General features: G+C 42.2%; 1 protein-coding gene and 1 long non-coding RNA gene across 9 annotated transcripts in view; one reads left to right on the top strand and one right to left on the bottom strand.

Moving 5' to 3' along the window:
* myocd (myocardin) overlaps positions 1-16,593 on the bottom strand; it is a 147,410-nt gene extending 130,817 nt beyond the window's left edge. For 3 of the 8 annotated variants that reach the window (XM_014179537.2, XM_014179539.2, XM_045710229.1), the window contains exon 1: positions 5,606-5,947. The gene's annotated coding sequence lies outside the window, so the exon portion shown is untranslated. Of the gene's footprint in view, positions 1-5,605; positions 5,984-16,452 lie in introns of those variants that run through there. The other 5 variants (XM_014179540.2, XM_014179542.2, XM_014179543.2 and 2 more) reach the window with 3 other exon arrangements.
* Positions 4,184-10,067, top strand: LOC106589489 (uncharacterized). Its single transcript, XR_001324855.2, has 3 exons — positions 4,184-4,681; positions 9,124-9,314; positions 9,923-10,067. It is a non-coding gene; the product is annotated as an uncharacterized lncRNA (long non-coding RNA).
* Positions 16,594-16,887: the final 294 nt, after the last annotated feature.

Genomic DNA, 16,887 nt, shown 5'->3' with positions numbered 1-16,887 from the left:
AAGGATAGTGGAACAAGGAAAATTCTCCCTCATGGGGACATTTCCCACATCCCCATAAGGACAAAGGCTATTTTAAGCTTAAGGGTTTGTTTTAGGGTTAGGGTTACAATTAGTGTTCGGGTAAGGGGTTAGTGGTTAAGGTTAGGAGTTAGCTTTAGGGTTTGGGTTAGGGTTATAGGTTAAGGTTTAGGGAAAATAGGATTTTGAATGGAAATGAATTAGGTCCCCATGAGGATAGTGTGTGTGTCTGCGTGTGTGTACATTTGTAATTATCGTTAACATCTAACATAGGCAATTCACACACTGACAGACAAATAGATTACACATACTAGGCCTACATAACAAAAATGTGCAGTACGACACACAAACATGTATACAATTATACATAAACATACCTATACCATATACAGACTATAAAGTAGGCTTGTGCAAACAAATATACAGACAAAACAAACATCTAGACCTCTCAGTGTCCACTAGCTTCTAGCTCTGTCCTGGTCTGCATGTGGGGAATCGAGCAGCTGCTTTTGATTATCAGTAACCGGATTCACTTGTTTTAATTTAACTCACTACTGTAGCCTTGTTCCATAACACACATCAGAAACATGATTATCCACCAGCTTTATGTCCAATTTCCTCTTCAGTTAGGGCCTAAAGGGGAGAGATGAAAGCCTTCACACCCATTTGCCTACTTTAATAACTCACTACTATAAACCATGCAAACCACACACACTGCCATCTCATCTCTTTGCATACTGTATATGAAGGGACATTTCAGTCCTCTATTTTACTGACTACAGTCCGACCCAATCCCCTTACCTGGTGATGACACTGCACGTGTAGAGCTGACCTCTTGTCAGCACAACATGCCATTCAAAAACATAGTTCTGACCTATTAGTGGTCAACCACGCTCGCCATGATATCACCGAAGTAGTAGCCCAACTGTGCTTTATGATGTTGACTGTCCACTATAGCCATAACGCACAGGAGGTTGGTGGCACCTTAATTGGGGAGGATGGGCTCGTGGTAAGGACTGGAGCGGAATTGTATCAAATACATCAAACACATTTCCGTGTGTTTGATGCCATTGCATTAGCTCCATTCCAGAGATTATTATGAGCCATCCTCCCCTCAGCAGCCTCCTGTGCCATGATGTGCCTGGTTATTTCACAGTCAACTCAGCTAACAATCCAATGTACTCTCTCATATCATCTGTTCTCCATGGATACTTTCAAAGACATATTCTACCATAATATTATTACCTCACACTACAACAACACAGGTCAGACCCTAGGGGAGAATTGAGCCAAAGGGTTAGTTGAGCCACTTCTTGTTTCTAGGAAACCATACACAAAATGAATCATGTGACCAAATAAAATAAGTCCTCATTTCATGGAGTCTGTGAAGGAAGAAACAACATGGAAAAAGTAGTAAGCAAGTCAGGTCCCCAAAAATTATTTTCACAAATTCAAATTAATTTATTGTGTTATTGTAACGCGGGTCGTATAAAGGGGACCAAGGCGCAGCGTGTATAGTGCTCATTTCTTGACTTTAATGAAGACACTTAAACAAAAACAACAGCCAACAGTTCCGTCAGGTACACTTGACAAAACGGAAAACATCCCACAAAAACCCAGGAAGAAAAACCCCTACTTAAATATGATCTCCAATCAGAGGCAACGAGGACCAGCTGCCTCCAATTGGAGATCAACCCCCCCAAAAAAACATAGAAATAGAAAACCTAGAACACAAACATAGATATAGAAAACATAGAAAAAGACAAAACACCCCCTGTCACGCCCTGAGCTACTCTACTATAGAAAATGACATCTTACTAGGGTCAGGACGTGACAGTTATAGGTTTCATGATTCTTTTAAACCAAAGTAGATCATTTTCAGATTGTTTTATACCAGTGGAGGCTCCTCAGAGGAGGACCATCCTCCTCAGTGAATTTAATAAAATAAAATAAACATCCAAAAAGTTATCCTTTTTAGATAAAACTAATCAAAATATATTCACGTCACCAAATGATTGATTAAAACACACTGTTTTGCAATGAAGGTCTACAGTAGCTTCACCAGCACTCTGTAGGGTGGCACTATGGTGTAGCTGGAGGATAGCTAGTTTCCGTACTCCTCTAAGTACATTAAATTCAACACAAAACCTAGGAGGCTCTTGGTTCTCACCCCCCTTCCATAGACTTACATAGTAATTATGACCACTTCCGGAGGATGTCCTCCAACCTATCAGAGCTCTTGCAGCATGAACTGACATGTTGTCCACCCAATCAAAGGATCACATAATGAATCTAGTATTTAAAGCATACGCTACAGATAGCTAGCACTGCAGTGCATACAGTGTGGTGAGAAGTTTACTCAAAGAGAGAGAGACAATAGTTTAACAGTTTTGAACAAATTCATTTCTTAAAAAATGAAGGAGAAGCAGATAGAGGGATTTTGTTGTATTTTTTTCACTTTCACTTACTTAGCTAGCAAATGCAGCTAGCTAGTTTAGCCTACTCAAACACCCGGCTCAAACAGAGAGGGATGCTATGTTAGCTAGCTGGCTTTGGCTATCCAACACTGGAACTCTTCCAAGCCAAGGTAGGCTTTTGTTTTAATTAACTTATTGTTGACTATGAAGTTAATATGGTGACAACAATGTAGGCTGTGTGCAGCAGTTAGCGGTTATGATATGAAGGTTTGGAATGGAAAAGTTTTTTCGTTTGGTTGGAGAAAGCTGATATCTTGTGCACAAGCAAAGGGAAAAGGTGAAAGGAGGAGAGGGCATAGATGCGAGAAGGAATACAATGATCAAAGGGATCATGCTATTTGTATGTGGCTGCTATGAACGTGAACTGTGTTTGCATGTGATCAGGGGTGTATTCATTCTGCCGATTCAGTAGAAAAACATTTCTTAAATGGAAGCAAACGGAACGAAACGGGGATAAACAAACCTGAATTTGTCTAATAGAAACTCTTGTTTGCAACTGTTGGACTAATGATTACACCCTAGATCAGCTAGATTAAGGAAAGAGTGTGCAAGGCAGTATTAAATGCGTCAATGTCTGTCCACTTGACAAAAAAAAGTGCACTTACGTTGTAAACTTTCATTCATAGGCTAGGCTGTAGCAACCTCATGATGGGTATAGAGACAATTCAAGTATCATGTAGTAGCCTAAACCTATTGATGTTACATTGAACTGCGTGAATTGAATATGAATGACAGTCATCCAATATGCTGTAATAGAAATAAGGCCATGCCCATAAAAAATTATAAATCGTCCTCCCTCATCTTAAACGGCATCGACCATCACTGTTTTATATATCAGTTGGGGTCTTCAATATGAGGTCCTAAACCTAGCATGAAAGTGCATCCTTGCAGCTGTGTGGACTAATATAGTCAAAATGTTTTCTATGGCAACCATACCAATTATATTTGATATTTTTACCATTTATGCATAATATAGTATTTTTGCAATGTATGTCATGCATATGAACTCAAGCGAGGGCTGGGCGATATGGTCAAAATATCATATCATATTTTTTCACATTTTTGACGGTATGACAGTATTTTATGTTGTGAATAATAAAAGTTCTACGTCTGCTTTATGAGTAAGTAGTGTGTGACCCTACAGTAGAAACACATACATTCTAAGTGATTTCAATGGGTTTTTCTCCATTTTTATACTGTTATATACTGTTCAATTCAACTTCAACCTAAAATAATTTCCTGCATTTCCATCAATGTCTGCATTTCCTGCACTTCCATCAATGTCTGCATTTCCTGCACTTCCATCAATTTCTGCATTTCCTGCACTCATTTGAGATCATTTCCACACTGCCACAATATGGGCAAAAAAACTAGGCCTTATTTGTAATCAAATGTTGCAATTGTGATTTGACTTGCGATTTAGATCAAAACACTTGGGTGAGATTGTTGGAATCATGGAAATAGAATGTTTATTCTAATTCTATAGTGGACACTTTGTTGTTTGACAAGACAATGAATGAAAATGCCAGGGAGGAGTTATTGTGACAGGCTAGGAACGAAGTGATGTTCAGTGTTTCCTAGGGGACCTATAATCTTTGGCTACATTAAATGTTTCTTCATGTAGCCAACATATTCATGCTTCGCCTATTCCTCTTTGGTTTAGAAGATACTGTTGCACTAACAACATGCTGATTTAGGCCTACACCAGCACTGGTATCAGGCTGTTTTAGCTAGCTATGTTTGCTCTAACTCAGTACATTTATTAACTAGCTTGCTAGCCAGCTAACTAGTGATTAGCATTAGCAGCTAACGCGATGTAGCTAAAACTTGATAAGAAAAGACAAACCAGCTGTTTGCAATGTAAGGAAAAACTAATAGTGCAGTTATACACCACTTGTGGACTTATATTAAGAAGAAAAGTGGAAACATCGTTGTCATCAACATTGTTGCATGTGCTGAAAATGAGCATGTACCTGTGCGAAAGAGAGGCTATGATAGAGTAGCAGTGGCACACAAGGTCTCATCTGGTGACATGGAGTCTGAGCTTGCTAAACATATCAAAAATCTAACGGAACAGTTTACAGAACATCTCACAGAACAGTAGCCTCAAATGCAGAGAACCTGCCTATGAATTGGCACATCGAAACAACATCCCTGTCCCAAACAACTGCTCAAGAAATGGAAGGGTAAGGCACCACTTCAGAATTTTCCATTAAGTGTTTAATGGGTTGATATCTGGTGACTGACTCACATACACACTTTGAACCCCCTAGCCCTTTTGAGTCCCCTCTTTCAAAGTCACTGAGATCTCTTCTTCTAGCCATGGTAGCCAAAATAACGCACAACTGGGCATTTTTATACATGACCCTAAGCATGATGGAATGTTAAATGCCTAATTAACTCAGGAACCACACCTGTGTGGAAGCACCTGCTTTCTATATACGTTATATCCCTCAATTACTCAAGTGTTTCCGTTATTTTGGCAGTTACTTGTCCAGTATACCACACCCCCATTTCATGAATTAAACTTTGACCTACCAGCACCATCACAGAACACCGTCAACCACCCCAACGTGGCTCAATTTACCCTGTCCCTTAACTCAAATTACCCCCTAAATGGTGCCAAGAGGCTACTTTTTTTGGACAACGTTTTCAAAACTGTTATGTTTACATGACTTCTGATTATTCCCAGGGTTACATAACATCCTGAAATATATGTAGATATCTTTGTTAGAAAGAATACCACATTTCCCTTAACCTAATGATGCTGAAAGTAAAAAAAAAAAAAAAAGAGTAAGTGTACCCCACTCTCCCCTCTCTATGGGTCAGACACACTAACATAAAAATCGAATAGTCCTGCGCTTATGATTTGATGTATTTCTAAATTGATGTGAGACGTCAGAATTGCGCACGCTTTTACTGTCATATTTAATATTCTAAAAGTGAAATAAAACGTTACACTAATAACCGAATTCCTTAGCTGAGATCCCATTTCACTGATAATTTACTCCCAAAACACTGCTCATCACGCGCACAGATAGACGTTTGTTTCATTACGCATTCCATAATTATTATAGAGCAGTAACTTTTGTATAAAAACAAAGAAATACCTGTGGGAACCGGATGGTAAGGGGTACCTCTTTGTTGCATTTTACTGGAGCTGTCGGGAGTGAAGCGACTAAGCGAGACTGCCATTTGCACTTAATTCAAAAGTCCATGAAGATGTTTCGAAGCTGTTCAACGGAGTGCTATTCTGAATCTCTGGGACGTCCCTACCCTAGAACCTTAACCCTTACCCTAAACATAACCTTAACCCTTACCTAACCTTAACCCTTACCTTAACCATCTTAAATGTCAACTTCAATGGGGGGTATGGACGTCCCAAGGATCCCAGATAGCACGGACAGTTCAACTAAGCGGCGCTCGACGGTCACGGCAACAGCCGTGCCAAATGTCAGAGTCACTCAATCTTCAGACAGCGTTGAAAATAGGATTGTGGCGGCAGCCAGCAGGGCAATCGTGAGAAATAGAGACGTCATTACTCTGTTTGGTATGTAGGCTTGGGGAGTGACGTCTTCTCTTTTAACATTAGGATGACCAATATGTGATGGAATGCAAAGAAGAAAGTGATGTGATTTGAGAATTAGAAATACCAATGTGAAATCAAACCAATTACTTAAATAGATGTGGACTACAGGTGCTACATACAGTATGCATCACTTAAATCATTTTGTCAAGACATTGCATGTGAGGTAGGCATAGGGTCTATAATGTATTTTTATTCCATTTGAAATATATTTTAATACGTGACATATATTTCTAAATGTATTTGTAATACATAGATTTGTATGGAAATATATTATTTGGCCAATTCTTAACATTTCACTTTTTTTTGTTGGTATGGGGCAAGTCAAAAATAAAGAATACACTTCCATAATGACATGAAAAGGTATAGACCTATACATAGGCCTATTTAGTAAGGCTACATTACACATGAAGATAATTTCCAAATCTATATCTGGTTGAATCATTATTTAGGCATAAATACCACAAGGATAGGCTTAGACTAGAACATGTCCTACCCCCTGAAATGAGCTAATTAGCTTTACCTACAACCCATTAAAAACCTTGTGCTCCTCAATTTACCTCTGCATTTGCCTCTCAAACTCGGTCATGTCTAGATCAGATACAGATTTTGTCAAATTGACTTCAGAAGTAGAAAATGTTTGCAGTTTAGCTAACCCTATCCATTTTCCTAACCTAACTCTCTTTACCTGCTACGTTAATTATCCTAACATGCTGCGTAGGCTAAGTTCTCCTAACCTGCTATGAAAGTCAAATCTGGCAGATGCTGTATTTCTTCTAGCCAAAACCCTCATACTCCGACCAGGAGTTATTTACATTTCTTTAGCTTAACCTTGGCGTTTTTATTGTAGGCCTATAACATAATCGCATTTTATCCCGGACATTGACTCTGTACCGGTACCCCCTGTGTATAGCCTCGTTGTTGTTATTTTATTGTTACTTTTTATTACATTTTTTACTTTAGTTTATTTAGTAAATATTTTCTTAACTCGATTTCTTGAACTGCGTTGTTGGTTAAGGGCTTGTAAGTAAGCAATCAACCAATCACATTTATTAATAAAGCCCTTCTTACATCAGCTGATGTCACAAAGTGCTGTACAGAAACCCAGCCTAAATAAAACCCCAAACAGCATGCAATGCAGGTGTAGAAGCACGGTGGCTAGGAAAAACTCCCTAGAAAGGCCGGAACACATTGTTGTATTAGGCGCATGTGACAAATACAATTTGATTTGTAACTTTTAATCCACAAAACAGAGTAGTGTCACACCCTGATCTGTTTCACCTGCCTTTGTGCTTGTCTCCACTCCACCCTGATCTGTTTCACCCGCCTTTGTGCTTGTCTCCACCCCCCTCTAGGTGTCGCCCATCTTCCCCATTATCCCCAGTCAATCACCACCTTCCGGAGACACCTGAAACCCCACCTCTTTAAGGAATACCTAGGATAGGATAAAGTAATCCTCCCCCCTAAAAGATTTAGATGCACTATTGTAAAGTGGTTGTTCCACTGGATATCATAAGGTGAATGCACCAATTTGTAAGTCGCTCTGGATAAGAGCATCTGCTAAATGACTTAAATGTAAATGTAAATGTATTTATACCTGTGTTCTCTGTTTGTCTGTTGCCAGTTTGTCTTGTCAAGCCTACCAGCGTGGTTTTCCGTGTCTCTGTTTTCTAGCCTTTCTGGTTCCGACCTGTTCTGCCTGCCCTGACTCTGAGCCTGCCTGCCTGACCATTCAGCCTGCCCTGACCTCGAGCCTGCCTGCCCCCCTGTACATTTTGCACTCTGATCTGGTTAAAGAACTTCTGCCTGTCCTCGACCTGCCTATTCCCTGCCCCTTGTATTTTAATAAATATCAGCGACTCGAACCATCTGCGTCTGGGTCTTGCCCTGTGCCGTTATAGTACGAACTGGCCATGACTGACCCAGCAGACTCGGACCGGCTCCGCAACGCTGTCTCTCTGCAGGGAGCAACCATTGTAAAATATGAGGAGCTACTTTAGAGCCTTATGGAAGGTCTCCATATGCTGCCGGGACGCCATAACCAGGGTTTCAAGACATTACTAGAGCAATTCTGTGGACTATCTATAAGGCAGCATGCCACAACGGAGACGTCCCGAACGCTCAGTAATTCCCCTGCCAATGATGATTTTGTACAGCCTACCCCGGCTTCCCGAGAACTCGGCTTACCTCCTCCTGAGCGCTATGTTGCCGCCAAGCGCCTTAATTCTAGGCAGGCCCGTTGGGCCCTGTTATTCACCAGGTTCAACTTCACCATCTCCTACCACCCAGGGTCCAAGAATGTGAAGACGGACGCTCTCTCTCGCCTGTATAGTTCTGCTGCCACACTGTCTGACTCTGAGACCATCCTCCCTACCTCATCTCTGGCAGCTACAGTTGTCTGGGGTATCAAGAGCCTGGTTCGCAAGGCACAACGTTCCCAGCCCGGACCCTGCGTTCTGCACCCTCATTGGGTCGTCGGCCAGCCTGTCCTCCGGGTTTCATCCCCAGTCCAACGGCCAGTCGGCGTGTGCCAGTCAAGACCTGGAGACTGCGCTTAGGTGCCTCGTCTTGACCAACACCACCACCTGGAGCCGGCAACTTGTGTGGGTGGAGTACACCCGGAACACTCTTCCCTGCTCGCCCTTGAGTCCTCCATGGGTCATCAGACCCCGCTCTTCCCAGAGCAAGAAGAGGTCAACATACCCTCGGCCAGATGTTTGTCCGCCACTGTCAGCCTACCTATAAGAGAGTTCGGTCTGCTCTTCCCAAGGCCACCTCCAGGTATTGTCGACAAGCGGACCGCCACCATACTCCGGCTCCCCACTATCTTCTCGGGCAGAGGATATGGCTGTCTACGTGGGACCTGCCCCTCTGGGTGGAGTCCCATAAACTTTCTCCCTGTTTTATTGGTCCTTTCCTCATCTCTAAAGTCCTTAGCCCCACTGCTGTTCGTCTTTTGTTGCTCCATACCCTCCGTATACATTCCACTTTCCATGTGCCCAAGATTAAGCTCTTCTCTCGTCCTTTGTCTCCTGTTTCCAGGCCCACCCCTCCTCCACGTCTGGCGTACACGGTGGGACGCCTCCTGAGGGTTTGACCTTGAGGCAGGGGTTTCCAGTACCTGGTTGACTGGGAGGGTTATGGCCTTGAGGAGAGGTGCTGGATCCCAGCTAAGGACATCCTGGACCTGGCCCTCATTGCCGAGTTCCACTGCCAGCACCCCGGTCAAGCAGGTATGCTCCCTAGAGGGGGGGTGCTGTCACACCCTGATCTGTTTCACCTGTCTTTGTGCTTATTTCCACCCCCCTCCAAGTGTCGCCCATTATCCCCAGCGTATTTATACCTGTGCTCTCTGTTTGTCTGTTGTCAAGCCTACCAGCGTGTTTCCATGCTGATGTTTTTCCTAGTCTCTGTTTTCTAGCCCTCCAGGTTCCGACCTGTTCTGCCTGCCCTGACCTCGAGCCTGCCTGCCCCCCCCATACCTTTCGGACTCTGACCTGGTTAATGATCTTCTGCCTGTCCTCGACCTGCCTATTGCCTGCCCCTTGTATTTAAATAAGAATCAGACGCGAACCATCTGCCTCCTGTGTGTGCATCTGGGTCTCGCCCTGTGCCGTTATAAGTAGGCATAGGCTAGGCCTAGTTAGATTAATTATTGTAGAATGTTCCATTTTTTAAAGTTGAGCTGAGTGGGCTATTTATATAATCATAGAGTTTTATGGAAACTCATTATAGCAGGTCATGATCACACCTCTCTCTGAAGTATTTGGCTAACAGCAACTGATCTATGAAACATATTGAACTCATCCTTTTCCATATTCCCACTGCCCGCAACCGCAAGGCTCTCCAGAGGGTGGTGCGGTCTGCCAAACACATTACCAGGGGCAAACGACCCGCCCTCCAGGACACCTACAGCACCCGATGTCACAGGAAGGCCAAAAAGATCATCAAGTACATCAACCACCCGAGCCACGGCCTGTTCACCCCACTACCATCCACAAGGCGAGGTCAGTACAGGTGCATCAAAGCTGGGACCGGGAGACTGAAAAACAGCTTCTATCTCAAGGCCATCAGACTGTTAAACAGCCATCACTAACACAGAGAGGCTGCTGCCTATAGGCATAGACTAGAAATCACTGGTCACTTTAAGGAATGGAACAATAGTCTATTAATAATGTTTACATATCTGGCATTACTCATCTCATATGTATATACTGTATTCTATACTATTCTACTGTATCTTTGTCTGTTCCGCTCTGACATCGCTCATCCATATGTATATAGTCTTAATTCATTCCTACTTAGATGTGTGTATTGGGTATATAGTGTGTAATTTGTTAGATATTACTTGTTAGATATTACTGCACTGTCGGAGCTAGAAGCACAAGCATTTCGCTACACCCGCAATAACCTCGGCTTATCACGTGTATGTGACCAATAAAATGTCATTTGTATGACTGTTGCAGTTTGCTTTCTTAATAACTCACCAGAGAGCAGTTTTGTTGTGTTAGGGAGAGCAATTCCCAAATGTATCCATGTTGGCAGTTAGAAAGAGTAGGATCACAGCCCCCTCACCTTACAGTGTGTTTTTTCCATGAATGATTACCTGGTGAACTGGTAGTCATGTAAGCATGTCTATGTGTGTGAGTGATCTGGGGAAAGAGAGGCCTTCTTGTGCCAGAAGTTAAAGCTTTGAAGCTCATAGTTTGCATGTGTGTTATTGGCTATCCTCAGTCTTGCATAGCATCACCACTATTACCTTGGTCGGTCTTGCGTGGCATTAACTGAATGTACAGTACCAGTCAAAAGTTTGGACACACCTACTCATTCAAGGGTTTTTCTTTATTTTTACTATTTTCTACATTGTAGAATAATAGTGAGGCATCAAAACTATGAAATATCACATATGGAATCATTTAGTAACAAAAAAAGTGTTAAACAAATCTAAATATATTTATATTTGAGATTCTTCAAATAGCCACCCTTTGCCTTGATGACAGCTTTGCAAACTCTTGGCATTCTCTCAACCAGCTTTAGGAGGTAGTCACCTGGAATGCATTTCAATTAACAGGTGTGCCTTCAGTTAATTTGTGGAATATCTTTCCTCCTTAATGCTTTTGAGCCAATCAGTTGTGTTGTGACAAGGTAGGGATGGTGTACAGAAGAAAGCCCTATTTGGTAAAAGACCAAAGTCCATATTATGTCAAGTACAGCTCAAATAAGCAAAGAGAAATTACAGTCCGTTATTACTTTAAGACATGAAGGTCACTCAATCCAGAAAATTTCAAGAACTTTGAAAGTTTATTCAATTGCAGTCGCAAAAACCATCAAGTGCTATGAAGAAATTGGCTCTCATGAGGTCCGCCACAGGAAAGGCCCAGAGTTACCTCTGCTGCAGAGGAAAAGTTCATTAGAGCACCTCAGATTGCAGCCCAAATAAATGCTTCACGGAGTTCAAGTAACAGACACATCTCAACATCAACTGTTCAGAGGAGACTGCGTGAATCAGGCCTTCATGGTCGAATTGCTGAAACGAAACCACAGCTAAAGGACACCAATAATAAGAAGAGACTTTCTTGGGGCAAGAAACACGAGCAATGGACATTAGACCAGTGGAAATCCAGATTTGAGATGTTCGGTTCCAAATGCTGGGTCTATGTGAGACGCAGAGTAGGTGAACGGATGATCTCCGCATGTGTGGTTCCCACCGTGAAGCATGGAGGATGAGGTGTGGGGGTGCTTTGCTGGTGACACTGTCTGTGATTTATTTAGAATTCAAGGCACACTTAACCAGCATGTCTACCACAGTATTCTGCAGCGATACACCATCACATCTGGTTGCGCTTAATGGGACTATCATTTGTTTTTCAACTGGACAATGACCCAAAACACACCTCCAGGCTGTGTAAGGGCTATTTTACCAAGAAGGCGAGTGATGAAGTGCTGCATCAGATGACCTGGCCTCCACAATCACCCAACCTCAACCCAATTGAGATGGTTTGGGATGAGTTGGACTGCAGAGTGAAGGAAAAGCAGCCCACAAGTTGTCATGCCCTGATCTGTTTCACCTGTTCTTGTGATTGTCTACCCCTCCTCTAGGTGTCACTTATTTTCCCCAGTGTCGCTTATTTATCCCTGTGTTTCCTGTCTTGTATGTTTTCAAGTCAACCAGCGTGTTTTTCCCGTGCTCCGGTTTTCTATTCTCTTTTTCTAGTCTTCCCGGTTTTGACCCTTGCCTGTTTTTTGTGGACTCCGTTCCAGCCTGCCTGACCCTTCTGCCTGCCCTGACATCGAGCCAGTCTGCCACTCTGTACCTCTTGGACTCAGAATCTAGTTTTGACCTTTTGCCTGTCCACGACCGTTCTCTTGCCTACTCCTTTTGGATATAAATAAACAACTAAGACTCTAACCATCTGCCTCCTGTGTCTGCATCTGGGTCTCACCTTGTGCCATTATAAAAGTGCTCAGCATATGGGGGAACTCCTTCAAGGACTGTTGGAAAAGCATTTCTCATGAAGCTGTTTGAGAGAATGCCCAGAGTGTGCAAAGCTGTCATCAAGGCAAAGGGTGACTACTTTTAAGAATATAAAATATATTTAGATATGTTTAACACTTTTGGGTTATTACATGATTCCATAAGTGTTACTTCATAGTGTTGATGGCTTCACTATTATTCTACAATGTAGAAAATAGTAAAAATAAAGAAAAACCTTTGATCAAGTAGGTATGTCCAAACTTGACTGGTACTGTATGCAAATGTTATGATCCGTTTGAGCATATACAACCAATGTTCTGACTGATGCTGGTCCATCAAAGCTTTTTAACTCCAATCTTGCCTGAATGGACAACAGAAAACAGGTGTTATCAAACTAAACTTATTAACTATAATTCTCATATTAAGATAATCGCTGTAGAGAATTACCTGTGGGACCGATATAATATATCAAACTATCTGTTCAAACAAGAAACAGGTTGGTATGTAGTCTAAGTGATGGTAAGTGAGTTACCCTCTTGATTGAATCAGGTCAATGAATGAGCTAGTTAAATATCAATGCTTCATCGGTGCTAGAGGGGAGTAGTATGGGCTGACGTGACGTCACTGCATACTTCCCATGAGTCATAGGCTGGAGGGTAGAAGGCAGAAATAAGAGTTCAGAAAGACCTTATGATGTTATAATTTAACGTAGGGCATGCCACTTTTTTATAAATAACAGTAGAGCCAGATAGAAATAGCGGCTTCTATTTTAGTTCGCTGTGTTTCTGTTGGATGCTTTCGTCTGGGGTGTGCATGCGAGCAGGCTAGAGAGCGGAGAATGTGTTTTGTTTCTCATTGTTTTCCTTGAAAAAGGAAAGAAAGAAGAGAGGAGAGAGCAGCCGGAACCCTTCGAAATCATTTTCAATCTGTAGAAAACTACCTACAATTGTCGAAATGATTAAACGTTCAGCAAACGATTGGAAAGAAGCTCTCCTCCAACCAACAGTCCAGAGTAAAGAAATGCTCATTTTGGTGTGATTGGAAATTGGTTGTTTTTTTATAGGTCTTGGTTCCTTGCCCTTCTCTCTGTCATTCCAGATATGAGTATCTTTTAAATAACAGAGAATAAATTGATTTAGTCTCATTTCAAAGCTCCCCACAATCCCTCAGACTGTAACAGTGGGTTTGGAGTTACTTCTAAGCCCTACTCTCATAGTTTGTGTTACGTGATCGTGACAAAGGTCAGAAGTGATGTCGTTTTTCATAGTGAATCTTAATTATACACTCCAATAGCAGTTACAGTACCATGAATCACCATTATGTGAAGACATTATGATGTGAAGACATTAGTCATTCCTCTCAAAGTGGGCTGGTTCTCTCTCTCTCTCTCTCTCTCTCTCTCTCTCTCTCTCTCTCTCTCTCTCTCTCTCTCTCTCTCTCTCTCTGACTTTCTTTCTGTATTTCTCTCTCTCTCACACTCTTTCTCCGGTTGAAGCTATATGGTGTCCAATTACACACACACACATATACACACACACAAATCACCCCAGAACAGTGTCTGACAGTGATATTTGGTATGGGATCCCTCAGATCAACATATTTCCTTTTATTCAAATATCTCTCCGGTTTTATGCTATACATAAGAGTCCAAACCTGTTCAGTAATAATAACCTCTTCACATGATTATTTCATCTACATTATGAGAAACCTCATCACCTGGTTCAAAAATTACAACCTTGGATGCAGTGGCCCCGGCCAGCAGCCGTTCAGAGAAGTCCTGATGCCAAGTCAATGAGGAGCTCTTCCATGAGATGATTTGATGACAGAATTAGAGATTGACTTGAAAGGTTGAATATTTTATGTCTGGGTCCCAGTTCCAAGAAGTTCTATTGCCTGCCTTGGATGCAATCACTGTGTTGCCGAGGCATGGTTAGAGGGATATACTGCCACGTTCAGGTCAACTTCGCCCGTAGTGTAAAGCTCTAATGGCGTGGCAGTTTCAGCTCATGTTTGCTTAGGAAAAAAAATTGAACATAATAACAACATTAGTAAATGATAAGTGACTCAAGCAGAGTTGAAAGAGTAGAAACCAATGAGGCACCTACAGTACTGCCTGAACAGACTCCCATATGATGTAATGTTTCTCGAAGGCAATAGGGCAAGCACTAACACATGAAAGACGTTGGAAATTGGAAACAGATTTACAGATTTGACCTGACAAGTGTGTTTGTATGTATCCTGTTGTGTGTGTGTGTGTGTGTGTGTGTGTGTGTGTGTGTGTGTGTGTGTGTGTGTGTGTGTGTGTTCCAGCTAGTCAGGTGGCCCTCCTGAATTACAATTCTGTTTTTGCCATCCGTGAAACACACACTAACACAGACAGGGCCAGGAAAGTCTTAATGCACAGACATGAGCCCCGAGGTGCAGTCTGCCTGCCTGCCTTTGTCAGCCAGCCGAGCCACCAGCCAAGCTCTATAAGACTCAGATCTCTCTCAATCTGCAGCCACTGAACTGAATTCTGCCCAGTTGTTTCTAATTAGGGCCCAGCTTCTGGGATCAGCCCAGCAGATACCTTCGTTCTGAACAGACGCTGTGGACCTCCTTCTATAAACAACCAAACCGTCTGCTTTCTGATCTGACTGGGCCTCATCAGACCCACACACACACACACACACACACACACACACACACCGACACAGACGGACACACTAGGTCTCATGAGACCCAAACCCCCTATCCGCTGTTCGCCCTGTTCGCCCCAGCCAAAATGTCTACACGTCTTCGCCGCTCGCTACACTTTTGACTTATAATCTTATTTTGAATATTGGTTGATGTCACAGAGCAAGCATCCCTGAAGATAACTGTGTGTGCCAGGAGAGATCTAAACACAATGTCTCACAGCAAGATCCCTGAAACGCAACAATGTCAGAACTAGTGCTATCAAACCATCTTTCTGGAGCAGCGCTCAAGTGCTTCCATTTCGATATTTACTCAACATGCCTGTAGTCTGTCTCGCTCTCTCGCCTTCTCTCTTGCTCTCCTCTCCTTACTCGCTCTCCTCTCGTGTGCACATTCTCTCTCACTCTCCCTCTCTCTCTATCCCTTACTCAGTTGCTCCCTGAGTAAGTGGGAAAAAAACATTCCAAACCTACCTGCAATATTCACAAACAGTTCCGAGCTATTTTCCCTATCCGTCTCTCTTTTTCTAAATCTGATAATCTGAGAGGGAGAATAATGTGATTCACCTTTGCATTATCACCCTAGCTTCAATGAAGGCTATTATCATCTTCTTAGGTTACCCATCCAAAGCCTACAGTTATGAATCTTAATAGATCTGTCTTTGAAGCCTGTATCACACAGCATAGTTTAGTGAAATATATTCATCCTCTGTTGTCACACTTTGATTACTAAAGTAGGAGTGAATCAAGAAACTGTTACAAGCGCTTAATATTGAGCAAGTCAAGTAAAGGACAGCTAGGTTACGAGTCTTTCATCAATGACATACGGTATTATTTCATGATATTTATGTTATAAGCTGGGTTATTTCTATGCCAGTACTAATAACTTTTAGAAGCTCTACCTGATGTTTGCAATAGATACATCCTTATCAACCAGGTGAAAAGAGGTTCAGCATTCTCTCCATACCAAGGCTGCCTGGAGTCAATTCCATCTCAATTCAGGAGAACTAAATGTACTGAAACTCTCATTCAAGAATTGAAAAAGTGGCATATTGGATTGTTCAATTCAATCCACCAATTTATTTGAAAAATATACTGTATTTAATTGTATTTCATTTTCAATTCGTAAATATATATGTGTTTAAATTCATGATTTGACAAATTGACCCACACCCTGCTCCCTAGAAGCAGGGCTAGAAGAAAAGATTGCACAATACTCACTCTGATCATTCAACAGAAGACCTGTTGCTGTAGAGAAGGGGAATCCTGATCCACCTTAGGGATGTCCTCACCCGACCTCCCCCAGGTTCAGATAGTACTGTAGTGACTGAGGTGTGAGTTCTCACTAAGTATTCTCCCCTCCCTGTCGCCTTGCTAGAGCCCAGATCTGGTACTAACTCTAAGTCTATTTATAATCAGCACTGCGTTGTTTGCCGACCGTGTCCGGGTTGTTACCAGTCTAGGGCCTTATCACAGAGCTCTATTTGAGAGCGTGGTGAGGTCATCGGACAAGAGTGATTTCTAGAAAATCATCTGAAACGATGGGTAATTAAGAGTTTCGGTGGTCACCTTGGTAACGATACAAGGCAGATACGATACAACACAAAGACAAACTATTCAGATGTTCTGGATTTCATTCATACACAGTTATTGCTT

Source organism: Salmo salar, chromosome ssa28 (genome assembly GCF_905237065.1).
Source record: "Salmo salar chromosome ssa28, Ssal_v3.1, whole genome shotgun sequence".
NCBI classification, from domain to species: Eukaryota; Metazoa; Chordata; class Actinopteri; order Salmoniformes; family Salmonidae; genus Salmo; species Salmo salar.
This window is presented reverse-complemented; position numbering and strand designations above follow the sequence as displayed.